General features: G+C 46.0%; 1 long non-coding RNA gene across 1 annotated transcript in view; it reads right to left on the bottom strand.

Annotated features, from left to right (window-relative positions):
• The window catches only part of LOC147752955 (uncharacterized), an 85,675-nt gene extending 69,575 nt beyond the window's left edge, over window positions 1-16,100 (bottom strand). The window contains exon 1 of the long non-coding RNA XR_015312682.1: window positions 13,954-16,100. This is a non-coding gene — a long non-coding RNA (uncharacterized LOC147752955). The remainder of the gene's footprint in view (window positions 1-13,953) is intronic.
• Window positions 16,101-24,415: the final 8,315 nt, after the last annotated feature.

The raw sequence follows: 24,415 nt of genomic DNA on the forward strand, positions 1-24,415 counted from the left end.
TCAGCTTATGACTTATATAACACGAGGAGTCATATAAAGCTTAATCATCGCTCCAAGAGAAAATCCAAAAATCTCCAACAGAGTGTCGCTGCCGCAGTTATTTCATTTATAATTCTATTTTTTCATTATATTTTGTCATTTTGACGTTTGTTTTTTTTGTTTCTTTACGTTTTTCTGTTCGTTTGTCATATTTTTCTACTATTGTTTGCATTGTCTGCCACAAATAGCAATTTTATACAAACACCATTTGTTGCAGGAGCATACTCCTTGTTATTTAGCGAATTTCTTGCATTATTGCGGCGTTGTATTGTTTCAATGAAATAAGCAGTTATCGTTATGTTACCTGATAGATAGAACGCATAGATAGAGATAGAACGCACTGAATGAGAATTACTTCGTTCCTGGCTCACTTCTGGTTATTTTAGTCGAAATGAATTCTAAATATGCTTTTGTTATGCTGTTATAGATACCAGTGTTTTTTTTTTTATACAGATGCACATGCGCCCAGAACAATCTTTACACCAGAAACTAGCAACGCCTTGGTCGAATAGACAGGTTGACGCGACACTCGGGTTGGAGCGACCGTGACTCAAAAACACTGAACTCGCTCTGCGCGAATCGGAAGTTGACATCCCGTTCGACCCTGATTTACCAGTCCCTAGTACTCTGCCTTCTCAATCTAGTCGCGGCTCATCGAATCATACATGCCTGCAGCTCTCACTGGCCCTCATACATCTCTATACACACACGAATCTATCGGGACGAGTCGTTCTGGCAAGGCGCGTCCCCTACATCCTGAAGGGTTGGGCTCTGGGTTTTGCCTGCGTTCCTGCTTAGTTCCTGCTTAGTTCCAGCAAAAGTATTGACCAGATATCCAACCGTGCGAGTTCGTCGAATGGGACAGTCAGCGAGGCTGCACTGAGTACTTGCGCAATGCCGCTCCGTTTGCTTCAATTTTTCGCGCGTACTGCCTGGAGCCTATTGCTAAACAACTACGAGAATCTCTTGTGCTATCATTATGTCAATGCGTGTCGATTGAAATCTTTGTTTTTCCTTCAGCACGTTGCGTGGTTGTCGTGGTGTGAGCTTCCTTTTTGCTTTGTCTTCTAATCCAATCCCCCCGATGTCGATGATATGCCTATATCACTCTCTAGCTATTCGTCGCAATGCTACAATTGGATGCGTGATAGTTTTTTTTTGTTCCTTAATGTCATTTCGATCAGCCAAGTATCGTCGCGTTTGTGCACTAGAGCATTGTTTTCGCCAACGTCGAGCGGATGACCCAGCCCCCTGTGAAGGCCCAGGTCGAACGCCCAAAACAGATGCCAAGAACACGAGCTAAAGCGAGTCGAGAGATTTCGAATAACCACAAATAGAGAAAAAGGCGTTTCCGTTAAGAAGCTGTTTGAATCCAGTACATAATATCTAGTAGGTGAGATAAAGATAGTGACACAGAACAAAAGATGAACGATATCGAAGGCTTATAGTAACGATGAAGCCATGTTTCGTTGTCGCTAGGCATATCCTTATGTCCCTCGAGGCGTCTCCGCGTGAAGATGTAGGACTTAAGAAATGGCTAAGGCGTGTTGTGTCCGGCGACGCCAAAGGGAAACAGTTAGAACATCAGCTTTTCAAATTTCGCAGTTTTAAACAGTTGGAACGTCGACGCTAACACTAGAATCTTCTTATCCTGAATTTCTGAATGCAATATGGTCTATATCGCCTTTTTACCAGCATCAAGGTTTCAAGCTTTTAGCACACATTAATCACTAAATTTGCGTTTTCGTCATTTACGTGCTTGCTAAAACTTGGAGTAAAAAATAATTTTTCCAAGAACAGAATTATTTAAAGCACTACTACCAGAGTGGAAAGTTTGTAGGACAGATACATCGCATTATATGCTCCTTTTCGTAGTGTCATAGATGTTACTCTATTCAAATGACAGCGATGACTCTATCAGGCCCTACAATGAAGTGAATCAAACCAACCAACTCTTTCTATGTGAGTAAAGGGCTAATGTCATAAACATAAGAGAGTCTCGCTATATGTCTTTCTCTTTCTCTCTTAGACAAGGAAATAAATGGGGGCATTGCCCAGTAGAAATCATAGATAAGATACCTTTTCCACTCTCAACGCTGCTCTCCCTTGCGCTTCTAGCCCCAGCCCCCATAACCTCCACGTGACGGGACGCAAATTCTCGTTCTATATTTACCACAGCGGCTCGGTGCAATGTACGGGACTTTAGTAGGGTAAAAAGATCTACTGCGCCACCGATGGACTGCACCAACCTCATCTAAACTTTCTAACCCATTATTTTGCTTTGCTTCCACGTAAGTCGCCCTATTACATGACGTGTTTGAGCGCGTTCAGCTCGCAAAGATGAGTGAAAAAGAAACGGAGAGAGAAAAAGCGAAAGAAAGGTTTTTTTTTTGGTGACAGAATGCTAACTTATCGTCCTCCCAACTCGTAACTAACTTTTGAGGCTTGCCATCACGGCCCATCACAGTCGTTTGCTAGCTTTGGTCCTTTGCCATGCTTTGGCTTACTTCACCTTGCCTCTACTTATGGTACTACTACTCTTCCATAGTGCTGCCGCTTGCCACTACTGTTGGCAACGACGAGCCGAGCTCGTCCCTGGGTTTTGTCCGCATCGGCGAAGGACCCCCACCCCCTACCACCATTGCACCCCACGAACCAATCTTAAGCAGCTGATAACAGGTCCTCGATTCCTTCGTGTCGTCGAGCTGAATACTATAAAGCCACTGTGAGTACAGCCACTATTCGGTACCCGCAGTCTAGCTCATCGAGGCTTTCGTGGTCGTCTGCCACGATGCAGCCGAAACCAGCGCGACCCACTGCGACTCGACTGCAGTTCGTTTTCGCTTTTTGCGTACAGCATGAAGTGCAATGAAAGCGCGAATGAGTGAGTCGGCTCTTTCCGAAATTTCTTGGCCCCTATCATTCGCCTCATCCACTCTCAAATACACGCAAACAGGAATTGAAGGTTTGGTTTGGCTCGGTTCGGAGGCAAACCACCCTGAGGCGCAATTTTTCATAATCTTGTGTGGCGTTTTTCCCCTTTGCCATTAAGGCGAAGGGTAAAGGGAGTAAAGCAGTGGGGCAGCTAGAAAATGCAAGACGCAAGCAAGTGCTCAAGGCACATTGTGATGTATCACGGTACCGGCGAATAAAGGGGCTCTCGGGGAACAAGGAAAAGCCAGGCGGGGCGGCCTGGCAGGCGAAATAGAGGAGTACAGCCAAACGGGAAGGGCGCGTTCACGGACAAATAAGCGAGCCCCCGAAACCGCTTGATACGCGCTTTCGGTTCGGAACAGCAAAACAAAAACCTGAATTGTCGATAGCAACCTCGATAGGCTAATAAAACAAACTACATTTAGAAGCAGTGGGAGTCCAACCCGAAATCGCGAAGTGAAAAAATTGAAGAAGTCTGCTGTCATCTTCATCACTTTTTCAGTTTTCCAGTTTGGTGCTGGCGTAGCGTTTCTTCCAATTACCAGCGACTTCTTATACAAATTAAACCACATGGGGATGTCTCGCGAACAGCTTTGATAACCCGAAATGTACATATATATATAACGGCTGAAGTGTTTCGTGCCTTAACTACTGCCAGATGGCGCTTGTCCTCTTTCGAAGCCGTAGCCATTGGCGAGCCATCCGGCTCATTTTGGGATCGCCTGTCCAAGATGGTCGGCGGAAAGCATTTCCTTTTCTCACAGACTCGTTTTTTTCTTTTCTTTTTTTTTTTTTTTTTAATATGCTTTCCCTTCACCTCTCTCTCAGTGTGACGCTGGTTATTCTTCTACTTTTTCGTCTTGATCGTCGGTGGCGTCTTGCGCCCTTCCTCGTCGTAGCCTCCTTCCACCGTCTTTCCTTCCTGGTTTCTTTTCGTTCTGTATTAAGGTAAGCCCTGCGCCACGATCGCCTTGTTTCCGCCCGCTGCCCACCGGTTCCCCGGGGGGCGTTCTCTTCCTCCATTAACGCTTCGGTTAGGTTCATTCCGAGGGGCAGGAGTGCCGGCAGGCATGCATGCTTCCCCCATGCACACATACATAGCTAGGCGTAGGGGCTTTATGGGACTTCCCGTTGCCCTGTAGGGTCAGCCAGGTATGAAAGTGATGGCAGCAACCACCGTCAAAAAGACGAAAGAAGAGCGTGCAGGCAGAAACGAGAAGGGGCAATGGATAGAAAGTCTAGCAATGCATTTTGCCGTTGCTGCTGCTTCCGCCGTCACTACTGCGTGCTATGGACGAACGCATGTTAAAGGGAAGCTTACAGATACGAGAGCATGTGGCGACGGACATGTACGGGTCGCTCACAGCTATAGAGCCAAGCTTTGAGTGCAGGCCGGGGGTGCGGACTGGTTCCGGGTTCACTCTCTCAGCCTCTTCCTCTATCCCCATATGGGCAGTGGGGGAACTGACGGGTTTGCCTGCCTGCCTGCCTGCTGGTGTGATGCGTGTTCATGAAATGACCGGCCAACACTGTTCGCCTTCTAAAGAGTCTTGAACCTAGGCTTCAGCGATTGAACGTTTGCGGGGAGGGAGGGAGGCAATACGGGGGCAGAGCAGTACGATCTTCGATGCACCTTTGCCGGTGCAGGATGAAAAAAGAATATTCGAAGTCTGACCCATCTGCACCCATCTGGCCTTTCTTAAGCCATGCTAAGGTCCACAAGAACGTTCACTGTATATGTAGCTGCAAGGTGGCGTTCAACTTCTGCAAAATACTGAGATAACGTGGCAGCAGACTTATGTTGTGCGCGTACTGTACACAAGACTATAAGCAACATGCAGGTATATACAGCAAAGTTTAGGGGGTAAGAGTCAAACGTAAATCTGTCAGGATGCGAACAAGCTGAGAAAATTAAACAACGCAAGCGAAAGAAAAAAAGTTATTGAAAACCTTAACACTTATACAAATGTAGATACCGCGCCAAAAATGAGGAACAATATACACACATAAATATTTTAACCTAAATCGATTCCAAATGACAATACTACCGAATGACGATATTGTTCAATAGAAACTGCACATTAAATTTAAAAAGTGCCACCATTCGTTGGCTATTTTATGAGAATGCTCTGCTTCTGCGAATTTTCAGTGTATGTCAGCTTTAAATTTCATTATTATACATAGCACATAAATGCACCAAAGTCTTCTCTAATGCTAAGTATGATATTGCACGTTGGTAGTAAGAATTACGGATGCTGGTCTCACCCAGTTGACAATTCAGCCTAAGGTCATGAAACACCATGATCGAAAGGCCTCGATCACAAAAAGATTCAGTAGATGAAAAAGGCTCTGAGCAGAGACCGACTTTATTTTTCCCCGGTGAACTTTAAGTGTGGAGTGGTCGTTTTAGACACCCACCGTCGAAGGCGTGGCAGTACGTGTGGCGCTGTCTCGTAGCAGTACTATGGTCACCTGATGCACTGCATTCATAGCGAGTCGCTCGTTATACACCGGATTTGAACAGCCGAACTCTACTCGGTCTGTTGCTTGTTATTGCAGTGGCACATCGCGCACTGCCTAAGGGAGTGGCTGTTTTTATGAAGGGACGTTCTCCTGAGGAAAAGACCGTGAGTGGTGGCATCCAAAAAGAGCGGGGGAGGAAAAGAAAGACGAAGGAAGACTGGGATATGGAGTTCAGTTCACCATAGTTGCGTCCGCCTTTATACAGGATGTGTTCCTGTTAAACTCAGCCCGGCTAGGCCTCGGTGCGATATATACTACGCGATGTTATCAGCTACATTTAGATTCCAATCACTCTCTATATTGAAACTAAGGATAATATCGTATTAAAGAAGCTCTGAGAGTTGTAAAAAGCCTCTCTGGTTACAGAAATACGCTATTTTGATAATGAACTCCCGCTTCTTATCGTTGGCCTTCAACGCTATAGGGTAATTTTTCTCTGAAGAAGAATAGAACTAAGAGCTATAATATTAGAAAGTGTCAAGGCAGCTTTCAAACAAACATATATTGAGTATGATAATGTAATATATTTGTTTCAAAAGAAATGACTGAGGAAGAAACTTTTACAAGGTGTATACATTTTTTTCTTATGCAAATAATGTGAACTTGAAATTGTTGTTCAGGACCTCTGCTAATTGGGTTCGTCTAGGACAAATTCAAGTAGCAGAATTCACAGATGTATAATAAAGAGTCATCCGTTTGTCCTTAAACCATTTACAAAATTGTAAAGAACATCGAAAGCCTAAAAGAATCGTCAATTACATCATTAGATAACTACACCTCGAGTGCCCAATCGCTTCGCTATCTCCGTATGCTTTCGGCCTCATTTTCTGTCAGTGACAGCTTTATACAACGACACCCGGAACAAATGCAGCGTTAACGCTTCCTGAACACGTTCATACCGTATGTGAAATATTACATGGGGTATATATATGTGCATACCCCTGATCTGTGCAAACGATTTGTTAGTAATCAAAGCGGAAGCCATTAAACTTATAATTGTTGGCCCGTTATTTCCATTGTTCAGCACTGTAGTTTTCTTCAGAGATGGGCATAAATGAGAAAGAAGAACTACGACACACGGATGAGGGCACTCATCATTTAGGTTGAAATAGCAGCAGTTATAGCACTAGCTTTAAACGCTGCCTTGAACGCGTGGATTGGAGGTTTACAGGCAGACCTCGGATTGCTATCCCAATCTTCAGATCTGCCACCGCTCAAATCGAGCGACAGCGATTTTCTAAGGAACAAAGACCATATGGGAGAGTAGATCGCCAACCATCAGGCGGATACTGGAAGTGACTAGCAATTAGCCTCTGTTAAAATCTCCTGTGTTAAGCTGCTCTTCTGGCAGCCCGACGACTGCTGCGTCAGACTTCTTCCTTCTACTGAAATCCTGATCTATGAGGGACTTCCTCACTCGCACGCTCTGCCGTGACTGCAGCGCAGCCCAGCGGCTGAGCGGCCGCCGACCGATCAAGACAGCAATTGATCTCCTGACTCCTCACCACGCTTTCACTTTCAGCGGCGGCGGCGGCGGCGACTGTTACTTGTGCTACTGTCACTTCGTCTTTACCAGTTCGCTTTTCAAGTTCACCATCGGGTCGCCGCCGCCCGAACTGGCTGTTCCGCCTTCTCCCCGCGACTTTAGCACTCTCGAATCGGTGCTTGCTGCCGACTTGGTCTCAGCTATCGGGGTCCGTCTGGGTCGTGTCCACAGACGATTGCGCCCTTATCCAATCCATACGGGCTCTTTCCAGAATTCCAGGAACGCTTCTTGCATAACCCACGGTTAGCATAGTGTGCACTGGCTCCGTGAGAACTCCGCGCACTAACACAGGGCGGCAGGCAGAACAGCAGCGGCAGCAGACGAACGTTCGAGATTCGACAAACCCTTGCTTCATTCAAACTACCTGCGACGGTTGCCGCTGATTACCAACATGGGGCGCCAATACGACCCTGGAGCCAGCACGGTCGTCGGTAGCGAAACAGGAATCCAGCTAGCGAAACGCACTTCAAAAATCTCCAGTCACAACCCATTCACTACTAGAGTCTATGCAGGAACTCTGAACCGAAGTAGCCGTCTGTAGTCTCTCAAAACGAATGCCAGTCATTCAATTGGCATTACTGGCCACCCAGTCTTCCGACTCAATGGCGTTTCATTTAGTCTATTCAAAGACTGGCAGTCGCTAGCATAGCACGACACTAGCTGGAGGTTGCTTTCACTTACGCTTCGTATAAACACTAGCCGCGTGCTTTGTCACATTCGGTTGATCTGTCGTATCCTATCCTACCGTGGCGTCCTTGTGCTACAGCCCATACTATTAGATACATAGCCGTTCGATCTGACCCCTGACGATCTCTCAACCCCTGACGGTATTGCACTTGCATCGTGCTACAGTAGCAGCCACTGGCCGCTGTTCCCGGATCACCCGAAGCGTCTTTGTTCTTCTACTTCATCTTGCCGATGCTGCCGCTGCTGATGAGCTGCAAGGCACAGTTCTTCACTTGTGCGCCACTCACTGCTGGCCCATGTTCGCAGAATGCCGACTATCGCTCCTATCGAACTGTGGAATCAGCAACAGAATCTGTACGGCTGCATGTGTGCGTGATCTGTGAACATCGGTGCCTCTTACGACGACGATGACAATGGTGGTGATGACGACGATGATCATCATGATGGCACTTTTCGCTTTCTGTATTCACTGCCGCCGCCGCCGCCAGCGGCGCCCAATCTTGAAAACCCCGTTCTCCCCCACCGATAGCACTACTACTTCTTTATTTGCTGCTACCACTGGCTGGCTGGCTGGCTGGCTTGCTTGCTTGCTTACTTACTGGCTCGGTTTGCGGCCCGAATGTCTAACGACCCTATGGTTGTTGGGTGCATGTCTTCGTCTACTGCTACTACCGTTATTCGCTCATCTGGCTTCTTCCTGTTGTGAAAGAAGGAGTCCGATTGCTGCTGCTGCTGCTGTTGCTCAAAGAAATAGCTCGCCCAGGTCTCGAACGGTTCATCCAGGACGGTCATTGCGCGAACAGGCCCCATCGCCAGGCAACAGTTACTGCGAGTAGCGAGCAATGAAATCGCCACCATCACCAGTAGCGACGGAATCTTATAGTTGTAGTAACGGCAATAGTAGTAAACAACTGAAGGCCAAGTGAAGCCTTAAACGAGGACTCACGGGATGCATCCGCATGGGAACAGGGGATCGACTAAGGCCCGCCGATCAATGAATGATACAGATAGGTAAAAGAAGAGAGTAAAGGAAAGCCTCTACCGGTCCTAGCGTACAGACTTGTGTGGTGCATGTATGCAGGATAGTGTAGCAGTTACGCGACAGCATTCCGCCAACAACATGTTTCTAGCTAGCATCGTTTGCTAGTCCTCACGCTCGTACATCGTATCACCAAGTATTTGACCGGTCCTAGGGATCCTATCAAACAGAAGCCATCCTGCGAGGATGAGGTGGGGCGCTGGCCTCACGATACGTACGAAACTCGAATTCGGCTCTGGTTATCGTCACGCACACAGCCTTCAGGTACTATTCTATGACAGGTGAAATGTACGTGTATACGAGTTATTGCAATGTCGATGTTTCACCCCTACACTATATTAGGTGTTTTCGTGATCGCGTATCACGAGACATATAGAAACACACCGGCTGACTTGGAAATGAAATGTTGGGAAGTAAGCAAACATGAGGCGCATTACAGCGGTTGCGAATGGGGTATGCTCAAGCGCCAGAACCCTCAGTTTGTATACGTGATATACATATGTACCATATATTATATAGGCCACTTGAAACAAAACATCTGGCGAGTTACTGATACATCAGAATTACCATGACTGTTCCATGCCATGGGTAAGTTATCCATTTTAGCTACTAAGCGTCCTTTAATTTGCCTTTCGTTATTTTTGATATGAAATAACAGATCGCATCCGCGGCATTCTTTTAACTATTTGCCTGCTTCCAATCGCTAGATTTACTTGGATCGATTTATGGATCGCACTTTAATGTTTGGCGGGAAGCCAATGATATGTGTCATGGTCATTTTGTCACGAGTTAATGCTGGCCACAATCCAAGAAAGTATGTTATCTTAATTACGTCTATGATATCCAGTGGAATATTGTCATCGAAGATCGTGCAGCAGTCATAAAGTCTGTCCATTTCATTATTAGACCAAATTCGAAATCAAAAGTCTTTTAGCTTCGATTTTTTCCATCCAATCACAGTAACAACCATAGTATGAATGGTAATAATAACAATCGTGTTATTATTAACGAGTTTAGCGAAAGCTGACGACGACTTCCTCCGTGGAACCTAATTATGTAGATGTATATGCTGAAAAAATACAGGCTTGGCTATTAATATTTACTCGTTTCCTTGAAACTTGCACACTTTTCGTGGAAACTACACGTTGTCAGCTGCGATAATTGTAGGCATTTAAGTTGTGCAAGTTTTTTTTCGACTTCCGAACCTAATAAGGGATCGCGGAAAAATAGATCCACGAGAAAGTTAGAATGTAGCTTTTGTATTGTGCATAAACATCCTTTGAGTATATATGTCGTGATCGTTGTATTGTCATAGTATTATATATCGGTCCTTAACTGAGTCTAATTATCTTCGTTAGAGAAAAAGTCTACATCGAGAAAATTAACACACAGGGAACCATTGTGCCAAACCCACTTACTACACGCGAAGGGCCAAATAACTATCGTCGAAAGAGCAGGTACGTGTTCGATTTCTTTTGTTGACGCTCCCGTCAGTCCAGTTCTTCCTTTGTCAATATCCACAGTTAATCTGCTTTACATTTTATTGCAACCGATGTGTTGACGGTAGAGTGCATCCCCATAATTTATTCTTGTTTATCGGCTCACTGAACGCCTCTGTCAAGTAACATTGATGGAAGGCTTTGTGGCTCGCTCTGTTATGCTGACGCTCGCAGCAGCCCCTGCCACGTACCTAGCTGGTCGCTATTATATATAGTGTACGCATCGGATGGTCTTCCGACAACCCAATAACCGCACGAAACAATCGATCTCTCAACTAAGTAAACTCAGGGTGCTGCTTCACGAACCTTGGCATTGTTTCCTCGTTCCTATCCTATCCTAGCGAAACCGCCGGTTCTTAAACTTGAAGCAGCACTGCGTTCTGTTCAGAATAGTCTTGTACGCTTTTGATGATCGGCTATACCGACTAAATCGACTGGCTCCGCTAGGGAGGCACCAGGTAGACTATTGACGTTCGAGTGGGAACCTATGTATGCGTGCTTGTTTGACTGCGTGTACCTTGAGATAGCATACTTGGCTTAAGAACACATTAACTGCGTCTGCATTGGTAACAGGCGTTTGTGGCGCACGAGTCAGGATGTCACGGCACGCCTGGTCCTGAGCGTCGCGCGTCGTGGTAGCCGAGCCATGTTACAACGCCCTTCCGGTGCTCGACTGGATCCTTTCGCTGTTATTACTACTGCTGTTACTGTACTCGAGACATATCATAAGCACGCTCCCTTCTTTACAATATGAACAGACATCAACTGCTACTTCGGCAGCCGCGCATTGCATAGCGGCTCTCGTTTGCGTACAACAAGTGTTGTCAGTCATACGCCTCTCTCGTATCTTGACAGCCCCCGACGGATCCGGAAATTAAAGACTATCGAATCTCCGGAGCAACAATGGGCACCTACAGCTGGCGCGGTAAAAGACGGCGATTTTGTCCTATTCATCGGAACGAAACTAATTAATAAACGACGACCACCAGCTCTTTTTCATCTATACTTTTTGTAGTGTGACACGGCATGGCCTTCATTTGTCAAAAAAAAGAGTCATAAAGCATCGACCATAGCTTACTTCTCTCTTGTATTGTCAAGAAAACAGGGTGACTGTTACTTTTGAAGCTTGGCGATGCGGACACTGATGCAGACGCCGCTATTATCTTTTCTACTGCACCCGACAATTTCTTTTCTATCGACGCTCCTCAGTTGCTCTCTACGCATAACATAATACAGTTCGAATCGATTGTTGATCACTTCATACTGGTCGTCGCCTGTGACAAAACAGGACTTGGCCAGTCAGTAGGCCGACGAGGTGATATCGTTCAATGAGGATGAACGGGTGTATCTTTATAGTAACATCTAGCCATGATCTAAACAACAGCCGTCAGCTTCTATGTAAAATAGTGCCTATATAGAAACCTGCTTTTCTAACGTCTACCTGAGGACGTCAATGAGCGTTTCTCTTGCCGACTTCAATTCCGTTACGCTTCCTTTACTTCGAACAGCTTCAGAATTGCCACCTCTGCAGAGTTTCCTCTGCGGCTGCCGCCACTGCGTGCATTGCTTTCTTCCGATTCTCAGCCAGAATCGGTCTCCGCAGCGGCTATTGGCTTCCATAGCCGATGCTATGCAAGTCCTCTCCATGTATATATATGTGTCTGTGCATATGTAGTACAGTATGATGCATTATATGCACAGCACGGAGTGATCATCTGTTTTTTGTAGTTCTTCCCTCGTGCCGCTAGCGGCCGCAGCCGTCGCGATGAGTCCCTCTCCGTTGCTGCTGCTGCGTTTGCCTGGCCTCCGCATGTCAAAGCGACACGCCTCACGCTTGAAAGAGCCCTGAAGGACACCGCAGTCTCGTTCAAGGTTTTGTCGCCGCTGCCGCCGTTGTTTCTGGGGACATTGGCAGCACGGCCTCGGTAGTCGGTAGGTCGACGCAAGTTTCGTCATCGGCACGAAGCAATCAAAAGCTCAATACTGAATAACAGCACGCTGCTATCCATAGTGATGCCGGCGCTAACGCTCCCGCTGGCAAAGCACTGGTTGGTCCCCTTTATTCAATGACAAAATAAAAAGACCGGAAATGCTATTTTGACAGCAACGCCACCGGTGGGTGATTCGGCTCGGACCCGTTCACTGGCAGAAGCCTGCGTGCGTGCCAGTAGTCGCTTTCTCCCGATAGGAATAAATACGCGTAGCGATTATTTAGTTACACGAGGCAGATTTGTATCTATTGAACATAATTTAACGGAAAATAATCTGTGTGTTTCGGTAAAGAACAGAATTGCTCCACTGAAAAAACGCGAATGCCGCAAACCGAACGTTTGCGGGTAAAGGTTTGGCGGGCATAGGGTCGTTCTCAGTGCGTCATTTCGTCACGCAAAAACGATCTTAACCCTTTCCAAGCAGTTAACAAGCCACAGCGATCTCTCTCCATTGCATTTATTACACTGTCAAAAGACTGAGCGATAATTAGTTCATCTATATCGTATAGCACTTGGCCATCGACTTGTTAACGCCATGTCCGTCCAACTGTGTGACGCTCCGCTTTATTTACTTATTTGTATTTCACACTGCGCTGATGCTCTACACGATACACCGACGCATAGATAGACAATGCAAAACATGACGTCGAACAGGACACTGGCAACATATATCGAGCTTGAAGCAGAGCGAGAAGGAGAACAAAATGACGACGTTCGAGTCGTTACACGTCGAGTCAGTATGTTACCGCCGTCATCACTCGTAACTTGAGTTTTCGCTGCGGCCGTTGCCTACATTCACTTCGTCAGGCCGTGTTTAAGTAATGTACCTTTGCCAGTGTCGTAAATTCGAAGATAGCTTGTGACGTCTGCTCCCGCTCGCGGTGAGAACCGCTGTATCTCAATAAAAATTGAGCAAAAAGTTACCGCAACGTTTTGGCGATGCGTCGTGTCGAGAGTGCAGGTTCCCGGTCACAAGCTGTGGCCGCAGTTAGACTAGCTGTAGTGGCTTTCAATCCAATGTTGGCATTACTACTGCACTGGTATCTTTGAGCGCCCAAAGAAAGCGAAAAGAAAAAAGCCCACCACGCAACGGAGCGGCCAAAATGACAGTGACGCTTGAGTGACCACTCTGACGGCTTCAGCGATAGTGTAGACATAGATGGGCGGTCGTATCGCCAGTCCGCTTTGTTATTTATAACGCCGTACTTCACTTAGGCGACAGCTAACAACATCTTATGAACTTCTGGGCGCTGTAGTCGCTAAATAAGTCTTATATCTGCCGACATCTTGGCAGAACACAAGACAAAACTACTATCTCCAATGTACAACAATCTATTGCGACTTGAGCTTAACACGCCATAAGATATAAATTTATGCTAAAAAAAAAGACGGGACAAATAATCTCAGTTCAGAAAAACACCCAAGCAGAATCTATTGTCCATCAACCGAGAGATTGATGTTGGTAATGATAATAGTGATACAAACGAAACACTAAGGTTTTATAGGATCCAACAAAAAACCAAGTCCAAGTACAATATCACATTAGCGTTGTCGCATAACTCGATTACATTATACTGCTCTTAACCCCTATCGAACCCCGAATGCTATATTTCCAGTCGCTATTACCTCTATGTTACTAATGATCGTCGGGCTACTGCATACATCACTCAAGTGACATTTCTTTTTTTCATTTACCTGTTGCCATACCACTCCATCTGTCCTTCCAGCGTCGGTTCGTTCGAGTTTTGAATATTTGGGCCCTATGTGCGCCATCAACTTTCACTATGTGACGCTCGCTGTTGTCGCTCCGTGCAGCCTGTTGTTGTGCTCGTTCTGTACGCTTGTTTAGCTACTTACAAGTGGGTGCTTCCGGGAACCCCTACCTAGATCGATTACATCCACCTCGTGTCACTCTTCCGTGCCGTGCTTGTCCTCCCCCTCAGCGTCAACGGTCCTATTCCGCCAGCCGACTCGAACGACCCTGACAACAGAATCGGGCTCAAGGTGAAGTGTGATACCTCTATATGGACGTTTTACATATATTTATCTTATCCCTCCCCGCCGACTAACGCGAGGCCGAGAAGCTGTTCCGGGACAGCTTTGGCCAGCCTGTCTAGAAGCGGCCAACCTAGCCCATGAATGGGTACCCATCCGATCAGGAACCAAACAGAGCACGCGGAAGGCGTATGGCTTTCTTAGAGGTCGTCGTATCACAGGAGAATCGCTTTACAACGATCTTACGCCGCTGCAGCTCCTCTCGATGACTGTTACTGCCGAAGCCGCAACTATCACCACGGCCGCCGGTGTTACCATCGCCTCCACTGCCGATGCAATCGGGGAATAAGAGTATGGTGTATCCCCTTTGCTTTCTCCCTCCTGATGGGTTGGATGGGCTGCGCATTATGGGTATGTGTATGTAACGTAAGCAGTGCACAAGCAACAGCATCATCTACATCACTACACAGACCTCTCCCCCTCTACATACACCCAAAGCATTCGTCGCTGCTTGCCTCTATTCCCTTGTTGTTGTTATTGTTGTTGGCGTTGTCGCCGTCTTCTTGTTTTTCGCCTCGTAACCCTATGTGCACGCTCTTCCGCCAGCGCCAATTTTCACCCGCCGTTGCTTGTTTCAAATGGCCTTGAGCAGTTCCTGGATCCGGCACCCTTCTTCGTTCACCCCTGCACCCCCTTGATCTCTCGCTCTTCAGTGTCTCTACGACCCCCGAATCTCTTCTTTTGCTGCTTCTGCTAACATCGCCTCGTTTACCCATGCGGCATTCTGTCGAGTCTACCCAGAGAGCCGTCTCTCCTTTCTATCATTCCCGTGATCTCGTACCCAGTTTACCCGACTACACAGGTAGGGAGGCAGTAGAAAAAGCGAGATACCCCAGCCGGAAGCCAGCAAGCCAGGCACGTTGCTGATGCTGTTATTGCTGCTATGAGGAAGCACTTTTTAGATTTTATACAACCAACGCCCGAGTGGTGGCGGCAACAACAACCAGCCAGACAGGCTGCCAGCCAGCACGCAAAAGTCTGAGCCCCACTTACAAGAGCCAAGAAAAAGTCCAATGCAGAAACAGACAGGAAAAGTACTGGTGAGGCGTCAGAAAAATTGGTGCTACGGCGGCAGCTAAAACATCGCAGCCAGCACAAGACGCCTACGGACGATGGCAAACGAATAGATGCTTAGGTGGGTAGACGAGCGCCTTTAACAACACAAGCCAATGCGATGGATCAACAGCAGCAGCAATAGAAGCATCGTGGCGCCCGTCACTACAAGCTGAATGGGAAGGTAACCTTAGCGGCAGTGGCGAATTAAACGAAAACAAGCCGACAGCTTCCGCCAAAATGTCAGACGATGTGGAGCAGACGAGCGGGCGAGTGACAAGACGAGACGAAGCCAACCAGGTCGATAAGCTCAATGAGCTAAAAAGGGTTATTTATGATGAGGATGATGTTGATGATCTGTTACTACAATGGCGTCGTCGTGATAGATTGGTAGTAGTAGCAGTAATCGTGCTACGTTCTTCGAATGGCCGCCAACAAAGATGGGAAAACAACGGCGAGAGTCATGTCAGCTGTCGGCTGAATAGCTAAGAAAAACCGACACGAGAGAAGTGACCCTTTGCCTAATTGCTTTTGGCTTGCAGTGCTATTGATGCTGCGTAGTGAAAACCATGTTAGAAATATGGGTGCTGTGTACTAATAATTAAAATAATAGTAATAATTAATACATTTTCTAATCCCGGCGTTTGTAGATCTTAGCGCTGCAGCCAAATACGTAATTCTTTATAGGCATAGAGCTTACTTTTGGAGACTATCGACAGAAAATAACCAGGTTTGACTTATATCGTATAATTTGTGCCTATATTTTGAGTTAACCTGAAACGAGATGGTGAACTTCATATACTCCTGCACCATTTCGAGGGGTATTTTTCTCAGTTTGTTTGTCTACAGAACAGTTAGTCAACGTACATGTCTATCATTTTATATTAAAGCTGTTTTCGTCACAGCCAAAGATAACCATTCATCTACAAGCTAAGGCTGCGTAAATTTTGAGCGCCTAAGCTTTAATCATCTGCGTCTATTTGTATGCCTTTTTGAAGGTTTAAACATGTACCCACATGCATTCCTTCAGCCCTATTTTTCCCAACAATCACCCTGTTAACCTAGTCGAGACGCACCACTCTCAAGAGTCTAAGCTGCTAACATCACGCGACTAAACCAACGTCCGCTTGTCTGTCTGCCACCTTTACCGCGCTTGTTTCTCCATTTTTTGAGGTTTTCTACATCCGTTGAGAGCCTTATTCGCTCGTCGCGGCAGTAGGGTGGAGTTCTTCGCTATAGCGTCGTCTGTGACGTCGCAGCAAGCGTGTGGACGGTAAAAATCGACAGCTTCGTTTGCCTCAAAATCTCGTGACTGTTGCTCTCTTGACACGAGCGGCACCAGCGACTGCTGCTGCTGCTTCTGCTTCATCTGTGAGGTTTTCTATATCTTGGCCCTGTTCTTATTTCACTCCGTTGTTGAAGATCGGCTGACACTGTCTCCGACCCAAACACCAGCATTGTATCTTCATATGTTACAGCTGGCGAGGCAAGCTCCTCGGTGCGGCGGCCTAGAATAGCAGCAAGATTTTACCAAGAAAATAAGCGAGCAAGCTCGCCAGCCGGTCAGCCAAAATGCAAATACCGACTGCTTGGATGGCCTTACTTACTCCCCTATTATGCCACATTTTCAGCCAGTCTCAGCAGTACACCTAAGTGTTTCTATTTTGTATGTATGTCTGTATGGATGCCTATGGGTAAGACCACCCCCACCTCCCGTTGCTTTCGACATAGCAACCCAGTGCATGAACAAAGACACGATAATACACGAATGCCATGCTGCGTATACCTAACCGAATCGAGCTTGGTTTGCTACGCGGGGCGGCCAAATAAGAGCTTGGTCTAACAGTGTAGGATAGAATCAACTAAGGAGGAAGAAAGAAAGTTCCGTTGATGCTTGTAATGTTATTCTAGTCGTAGTGACAGTGGCCAGTAGGCCAGGTGAAACCGGGATTCTATTCCACTCGGAGCTCAACACGACCCCGACGGAGAAAAACGCCACCCAAAATGGATTCTCTGCCCTCAAAATCTTACCGCTGCTAAGTCGATAGTGTAGATATCAGAGATCAAACCACAGAGAGTCGATAACGTAGCCGCCTTCACCAATACCGCTACTTTTACTATCTGTTTCAAGGAGAACGCATCGACTTGGCCTCTGCTGCGTGGGGGGGGGGAGGGGGGCAGACGAGACCACAACGAGTCAATAGTGAGAGATTTCAACAAGAAACATCAGCACAAGCCAATAGCCCCATCCCTGATACCCCATGCCCCTGACCAAATTCAGACAGAGATATAACTGCTGTTGCGGCCGCCTCTGCACGAGTCGTTATTGTTGCATGACACATACTAACTATTAAAGACGAGATAGCGTAGATGAACGCTGAAAAGATCGAAAGCGCCAACGCGAGGCAGGGTCTGATGACGAGTTCACGGCAGTCGGCAAGCCGTAATCGCCAAAGTCGGTATATCGCCAAAAAGAATAGTTCGGCAAAATCTTTGTGGTGAAAATGTATCAGCAGGGGGTGTAACAGGAAGCTTCGAAGGCAACGGATAGATAGCCGAAATGAAATGTCAAGATGAGAGAATTGAGGATATTCAATGAAAAGCGAAAGAAGTAATGGGAAACCAATATGATCTGGTTAAATATTTTGTGTATGTGAGTATCTACCAAACGGAAAAATTTTCATGATGTGTGTTCCATGACGGCAATATAGGAAATTAGGGGCGCAGCTATGCACCCACGCAATTATCTCCTCTAGACCTACTTCATATTTTACAGAATAACTGCCCCAACTTTCTTGGTGAAACTATGCATATGTTGCATTGATTTTTTTCTATGGCCTTCTTAAAATTAGCATCGATTTTAAAAAATCATAATCATAAGGCCTTTTTCTCAGTTGCCGCCATATTAAGTTACGTCCCACCCTCCTCTGTCCATATTATTCTTCACACAGCCAAAAAGAGAGTGTTAGAGGTTTCAAAAGAATCAATGAACGACAAAGGTTTTCCAGCTGGTGTCTGCGACAGTAAGCCCCAAACACTTCATGCATATACGCGAATGCACATATGTACGTGACTATGTGTACCCATATGCTGTTTCGTAAAGTACGCGTCTATCCTGAACAAGTTGTATATTTTACACAAAGCGGTTACGTTCAGTCGTTATCCTGTCTGTCGAATATCCCGTAATAACAAACCACCGTCTCCGCATTATCCTGGTACACATACGTATACACGTACGTGTACACTTTACGAAAAGAAAAAAAAACTGCGTGACTGACTACCAGGAACACTATCTCCGGCAAGCTCCTCTAACGAGTCTATCTGTTTCTTCTTGTACAAGACTGTACCTATTTTTCCCTTTAGCTGTAATTAACCACAGAACATCAAGTTATCCCGTTTTCGTGCTATGGTATAAAATATCAGTCGGGCTTACGCTCAGTTCTTTACACTGTCTAAAGAATCTGATTTTCTGACTATAGTTGTTTCTATGTATCTTATTATGTATCTTAGTTAATTAGTAAAAGGATCGCTCAAGTGTTTCGATGACAGACCGGGTATGGACAGAATGATATGTATGCTCACTATTACTGTTGATGCGGACGACAATAGCATTGTAGTATAGCGTTTCGTTAGGGTGGCAGCACGCGAAAATCGCCATAAACAGTTACATAGATACACACAGCATTGTGGTGTCACTTCAAGCGCGAAGCGTTACGAGCTAGGTACGGAGTTGTCTATGGGGTAGTGTTTCCACTGTTACCCATTAATGGAGCAGCTGAACGACTCCGACTACGAAATCACGCCCGCGCCAAGGACCAGTTGCTGGGCGTTATTCTCTATTTTACTCTTGTCTCGCTCTCGTCACGATTTCTATCTTCGTCAATAAGAGCAAAACGCCAGCGACCCGTACGACTTTGTCTTCTTCCGAGACGGAGTGTCAAGCGCGCGCCGTTGGATTACGCTTGGTGGCAACTTCGCGTCGGTTAACTTAGCGGTGACGGTGCCAGTAATGACATATACAATATCGCTTCGTCTTTCGTATTTTATCATTCGTCTAAAGATACAAATTGTCGGTTTGTCGGGATAGGCGCGTGAGCAGCATGGCGGAGCGCGTAAGTTTGAACATAGTCATTGATAGTTGCTCGCTCAGACGTTGCTAATGTACACAGACTCGCGGCTCAATAAAACTATTGGAGATCCAGCCGAATCCAGCAGAACGGTGCGCAAATACTCTGAGGAGGAAATATCGGTCAAGCAGCTCGCTAACAACGATACGTTAGCACAGAGACACTGAGATACGATACTGACTTGTTGGGAGATTGTCCGGGAAACGCGGTTACAGGCTTCTAATCACAAGGTTAACTGAACGCTGCTATAACCATTATATTAAAACTAAGAAATATATAGCTGATTTTCCTACTTACTTAATACAGGTGATTCCTAGTAGAGAGCAACCTGTCAAATTACTAGGCAGTTACTTATATAAAATACGTGGTAGACACGTAAAGGCACGGATCACTGCCGCATACGTTCACGTTACTTAGCTGTAAGCAAAATCAATACGGATATTGATCTTGCTTTGAACTGTCGCTGAGAAGAACTGGCGTACGAATGTGCGCCGCGTTCCGTGTAGAATACACCCGCACTAATGATACTAAGTCAAATAGAGGAGAATGATAGGGGCTAGGATACCTCCCATCAGTAGCGCTAAAGAGGCCAGGGGTAGTGAGTGAAGATTTTCCTAGCGTGTGAAGAGACATTGCAGCTAAACACTGACGACGCAAACCTGTTTTCTCTGAGCAGTTCTTGCCATGGTGACGCGTAATGTATGGCAGACACATACTGGAAATTGTCGCAAGATAGATATATTTGATTAGGACGAGTGGTAAGTGCTAAATGCTAATGTTGAAAAAAATCGTACGTGTATCATACAGGGAATACGGGTTCTAAAACGATAGACAGGTATCAGCTTCGATTGAGCGGTGATAGCCGACGTGCTGCAAATATGAACCCGTACACCAGAAAATAGTTCGGCGTGACATGTGATAATGGGAGAATCTGTAGCGCAGGTTTTTATATTACATGTTGCAGATTTAATCATTTCTATAGTGGTTCATAAACACGCAAGCATAAACACACACACACACACATACACATACGAATATATGTGCATAAATGCTGGGGCTACTTGGTGGGTTAACGGTCACGCGGTTAATGCGTTCTTAGCAATCCGTGCGCAGTGTCTGGGCACATCCTGTGTTGTTACGGCGCGACGGTCGCTACGATATCTTTGTCGACTACCGTTGAAAGGCTGAGACATTAAAAATCAATAACGACCATTCGCTTAGCTGCACCCAAACGGAGAAAGAGAGATGCTGAAGGTTTTCCAATTGCCGTCATTTCACAAATACTTGCTATTATAATGGCGGCCTGGTTTCACAAAGAAGAAAAACATTTTTAAGCAATTTCAAAGCCTAATGCATCTTTGCTGCGCAGGTCGCGATAGATATCATGTTTTCTAGTGCCGCGTCATGAGGATACTCGCACATAGGCACCGCCAGTAGCAACTGTAGCGTCAGGCCAAATTGAGTTTCAATGAATATTTAATTCTTCCGATGCTTATTCGAATAGAATTGTTACTGGCGCCTTTTCTATTATAAGTATAACGTGTTCTTAGCATATGTTGGCTAGCATAAATCTAACGACGATGACGACGATGATGATAATTGCAATTGAACCCGACGCCGCAGGCCTAAGCGCTGGTAGAGAAGACGCGTGGATCAAGACCGTTCGGCTAATGTGCTGTACGCGAATGTTTTGCCAGCTAGCGTCAGCTGAAGCTGATTCAAAACAGATGGAGCAAAGGAGACAGAAAGAAGAAACTATAAAATCTCATCCTTATGCAGGTGTCCGCGTTTCGGTATCCGCACGATGTCTGTCGGCTCCCAGCCCGCTAACACCTAGTTTCTATTTGGGCTTGGCTATCTATCGCACTTTGTGAAAGCTGAAACTGCGACAGCTATCGCAAGAGAATACGACGTTCCTATAGTGTGTCAGTTGTGTGTATCTATGGGAACGACGACAGCCAACCCGTAACTGTAGCTGACTAATATTGTTCCGGTATTGACAATAGCAAACGTATGTATATATATATATATATATATAAAAGTACGAGAACATTTAACACAAGTGCTTCAAAAGACGAGCAGTGCCTTCGCCATCCTGAAAACAACCAGATCTGTAACTGCTGCGCCTAATCGCAAATCATAGCTCACCACCGATCGGAACAAACTTCTGTCACTGCTATGTTTTTTGTCCACCGTATATATAATGACACACTTGGTAGAATTCAGTAAATGCAACCCGATATTCTACTGTTATCGCACCGGATCGATGCAGTCTTCATTCACAGCGGTCATTCAGGACGCCCCGATTTTATAGGATAACAGGTCGTCCGGCGATGCTCTTTTTCCATCGGTTTCCCTTAACCTGCCTTCTGATGCCAAAAGCCGTCCTCCTGTTTTAGACTCAATTTTTTATTCAAAATCCGTCATGTTTCTCTCCTATATTCTTGTAGCACTAACGCTAAATGTTTGCTCTTCCACGACAGCCCCTTTCTCACAGAGCTCCCTCTTATACCAAAAAAGTTGAAGACAAGTTGAAGGCAGTCAAGTCTGACTCCTTTGTAGAGTTGAATCTTAAGTAGTCAGTAGCAGTGTGCCACCTGAACTGCTACCGTCTTTAACACCACTGATGCTGCCATCACGGCCGCTCGGGGCACGCGGGCAAGCCAGAGACTAAGCCAAGCAAACCCAAGTGGGGAGCAAAAAGAAGAACGAAAAACTCGAAGAACCTTTCGAGTGGACCCAAAACGTGTCTCGAGTGAAAAGACAAGAAGTCGAGAAAAAGCGCCAGACATGCAACGGAACTGCTTAGGCCAAGTTGGATAGTCTGCATTCGTTGGGTGGCGATGGTCGTAAACTAAAAAGGTGACAGCAAGTCCTTTGGAAGACGGCAGGCACGCACGACTGTGAGGTAAGACGACAATGACAACGGCAACGACCATAGACAGGCAGTTGGGACGACATCGACAAAGGCACCTAATAAAATAAATAAATACAGGTGAGTTTCGTTGGCTGTCGTTGTGCGCGAGCGGCAGCCGTTATTACTGCGACTGTTATGGCTGCCGGCCGCTGTCCGACAATGCTGAACCTGAGGAGCAACGCGGACGTACGATGAAACTGCGAAACGAACTGACAGTCGGCTTATCCGATTCTGTTTGGTCTTCGTTCTCCGGCTGAACGAAACGGTAGATTTCGTGGGGCAGCAGATGCGCTCACCGATAACGGACAAAGGCATGGCCCCCGACCCTCCGCGATCTGTGACTACTTCACTGTCCCTCTGCTTACATTACAATAGTTGCGATTGACCGTAGCTATAAGCTCGTGTGAGATTGTGTCGGCGTATGTGAACGAGTAAATGAAGTAAGGGAGTTTGTAAGCCTGTTTGTGAGGTACTATTAGACCCTGAATTCGCAACATTTGTTGAGGTGCAGTCCCTAAATATCGATGAGCCTCTGAAAGCTTCAATGTCGATCAGGTCACTTACCTGAAAGATGAAACACGGACACAAATGGAGCAGAGCGTATATAAATTATAATTATTAACAAGACATCAATGCTAGTTTATATCGAAATACCTCAAATATTTGGATATACTTAGGAACATACGACAATTTTAGCATTATATTACAAAACACTCTAGTGCAGTTGTTCGTAGGGTCAATTTGTGGAAAATCGCTATAGTAACAAAACATCTCCCTGAAGTCCACTTGGGAAATCATGAAGGCAAAGCAATATGGGAACGGAAATCCAAGAAATCGATGTCCACATCTTGCACGCTTCTCGTCAAGCTACAATTGTGTCTCCACTCTTTTCTCTGCATCACAGTTGGCTAGATAGCCGCACAACGCAGGCACATAAAACGACGGCACAGCAATTGGCCTATTGTCGTCTTCCTGCAGAAAAGGCCATAGCCCCACAAAGATATTTTCCTGCTCCACTTGTACCCCGCGAACATCCTTCATGGCCATCCTTGCCTTGACAATGCAGGACTCCTACAAAAAGATGGTGGAAGCGGATTTCGTGAACACATGAGCCAACATGTCCTACTCTTAGGTGTAGAGCTATCTAACTGTATCAATGCATTTTAATTCGTGCCTGCATTTTCTAGTCGGAAAATCATCCACACATCCTTTCTCACGGTATCCCACACCAGCAACATCCAATCGTGGCTCGATCCTAAACCGAAAAAGAGGTAAAAGCTAAAATAGTGCTCGCTTCTGCTCTTCATATGAACGAGACGTCGATGATGAAGCCCGAGCCTCGAAAAAACGAAAAGAGAAACCGAATCAAATAAGTGTGAGGTATTTCCTTCACTCCGTATACATGCCAATATAGATATTCCAATAGCTCTTTTGTCCTTCGATACTTGTGCCTGTCAACCTCGCCTACTTTTAGCCTTCAGCCTGTACTCCTCATTCTTGTTGGTACTACCCGTGTCGGTAGTGCCGCCAGCCAGTGAATGGTCGTACACGATTGTAGTAAACAGCAGACGCCAGAGCGGGAGTCTAAGCAAGAAGAAACCGCAGATGGAACTTGATTACCGGAGCGTCACATCGAAGAGCCGCCGATCAGCGACGAGAAGCAGCCTAACCAACAGCTATGTATTTGCTATTAAACTATTGTATTATAAAGCTCAGAAGAAGTGTGTGACTGTATGTATTTAGTCCGGAGTCTCGCAGACCTTGCACGGATGTGATACAAGTATAATCTCGCAAGCAATGTCTATCCAAGTGAACTAGCTACCTGCCTATCTGACCGACTAGCTTCTATGGGTAAAAACTGCAGAGATGAGCACATAGGTATGAATTAAATACAACCCACCCAAAAAATTTTGCCCACGACTTAGGCCATAGGCGTACCTGACTCATAGACAGTATGAAATTCCATACACCCCATATGTATAGTGAATTTTAATAAAATCATTTC

The sequence above is a fragment of the Varroa jacobsoni genome, unplaced genomic scaffold (genome assembly GCF_002532875.2).
Source record: "Varroa jacobsoni isolate VJ856 unplaced genomic scaffold, vjacob_1.0 scaffold_857, whole genome shotgun sequence".
NCBI lineage: Eukaryota > Metazoa > Arthropoda > Arachnida > Mesostigmata > Varroidae > Varroa > Varroa jacobsoni.